The sequence below is a fragment of the Sorex fumeus genome, unplaced genomic scaffold (genome assembly GCF_029834395.1).
Source record: "Sorex fumeus unplaced genomic scaffold, SorFum_2.1 ptg000002l, whole genome shotgun sequence".
Classification (NCBI taxonomy): domain Eukaryota; kingdom Metazoa; phylum Chordata; class Mammalia; order Eulipotyphla; family Soricidae; genus Sorex; species Sorex fumeus.
Genome location: NW_026606059.1, coordinates 40,926,095 through 40,928,160, shown reverse-complemented (window position 1 = coordinate 40,928,160; position 2,066 = coordinate 40,926,095). Strand labels below are relative to the sequence as shown.

Genomic DNA, 2,066 nt, shown 5'->3' with positions numbered 1-2,066 from the left:
TCTTGGTCTGAAAAGATTGTTGATACTATTTTTATCTTCCTGATTCTATTAAGGTACGTTTTGTGGCCTAGCGCATGGTCTATTTTGGAAAATATTCCGTGTGCACTGGAGAAGAACATGTATTCTTTCTTTTTTAGGTGTAAAGCCCTGTATAGGTCTATAAGTCATCTCTCTTCTATTTCTTCCTTCAAAGCCAATGTTTCCTTGCTGAGGTTTGTTCTTGTTGATCTATCCAGAAGTCATAAAGCTATGTTGAAGTCTCTAGCTACTATTGTATTGCTAGCAATGTCTGCCTTAAAATCTGTTAGCAGTTGTTTTAAATATTTAGTTGTTCCCTCATTAGGTGCATATACATTTAAGAGTGTGATTTCTTCCTGTTGTATGTATCACTTGATAAATAGAAAATGGCCTTTACTGTCCCTTCTAATCTTTTTCAACCTGAAATTGATGTTTTTGAATACGAGTATGGCCAACCCAACTTTTTTGAGGGAACTGTTTGCTTGCAGGATTGTTTTCTATCCTTTAACTTTGAGTCTGTGTTTGCTCTGACTGTTCAGATGAGTTTCTTGTAGGGAACAGAATGTTTGGTTGGCCACCCTGTGTCTCATAACTGGTGAATTTAGACCATTGACATTGAGAGAGATTATTTTTATGGGGTTTTGTGTCGTCTTTCTGTAAGGATTTGTTGTGCTTGTAGGGTTTGTCTTGTCTTATAGTAATCCCTTTAGCCCATCTTTTAGGTTTGGTTTTGAGTCTATGAAGTTCCTGAGCTGCTCTTTATCCAGAAAATAGTGTACCGTTCCTTCGAGTTTGAATGAGAGTTAAAAATATGGAACCCTTCATGAATTTGCATGTTATCCTTGTGCGGGGGCCATGCTAATCTTCTCTGTATCATTCCAATTTTAGTATATGTGCTGCCAAAGCGAGCACCACCCTTAGAAATTTTTATAATATTAATATTTTATGAATATGATTTATTATTGAATATATATAAATATAAATGTTAATTATTTCTTATTAATTCGTCCAGATTCTCAAACTGACCAGATTCTAGTGAGTCTTTTGTAAATTATCTCTTCTCAGCCAGACACTGAGTTTTAAGTTTACATGTTCTCTGGTTTTTGCAATTTTAGCAAGATTACTGCTAAGTCCTCTTAGTTAGGATGCTCATTCTCTACTTTTAACCTACTAGTCTGTGCTCTCATCTTCTGTTGACCCCAGGCTACAATCTCATTAGGTGAGTTTAATCAGAATCTTTCCTTGATGTTTCTTTAACATAAAAAAAGGAAGGAATCTACTTCTGCACTATAAATTTCCACTTTTCCGTATATTATGAGATGACTCTATGTTTTCTTCACAAGAAGACTCCATTTAAGTGCTCTTTATATTTATATTAGTCATCACACCCTCTTGAGTAAAGTCTTCCTTAGCGTTATTTTGTGGTGTGTATGTGTGTGTGTGTGTGTGTGTGTGTGTGCGCACGCGTGTGTGCACCTACATGTGTTTCTCATGTCTTTAAAGTTTAGAAGTAGAAAAGCCTACTATTTAGAGAGTAAATTACATGGCAAATGTTCAGGTTACTTTCTGTCTTCTAAAATTTTCAGGAAGAATAGTTAACATTATTTCACTCAGTATCATTGGAGTAGAAGGAAATTTATTTCTATTGGATAATTTCATGCTTAGTGTATCTCAAAGTGCAATACAAAGTAATAAATTAAGTAGAAATTATACTTAATTTAGACAAAAGTAATCTTGTTTCTGCTAGAAAGAACAATGAATAAGAATATTTTCTTCCCTGAAGGATTTTGTATTTATAGAACTCTTGTTATTGGTTCCTAATCCAATAAATTTATCATTTATAAGAAGTCAGTATTTAAAAGCTTTTTTCATCAGTAGAGATTTATGTAAACCTGGTTACTTCTTTCATTTTTCATGATACATTAAGTAAATTCAATATTTTTTGTTTTACCTAATGAATTTCTGTCTATATAGATATATGTATTTCTCCGCACTTGCATGAATATGACATATATTTAATATTGTGTCATCAGACTGGAACAATTGCC

General features: G+C 33.3%; 1 non-coding gene across 1 annotated transcript; it reads right to left on the bottom strand.

Annotated features, from left to right (window-relative positions):
• Positions 1–823: 823 nt before the first annotated feature.
• Positions 824–930, bottom strand: LOC130022883 (U6 spliceosomal RNA). The gene has a single exon (XR_008792329.1). It is a non-coding gene; the product is annotated as a U6 spliceosomal RNA (small nuclear RNA).
• Positions 931–2,066: the final 1,136 nt, after the last annotated feature.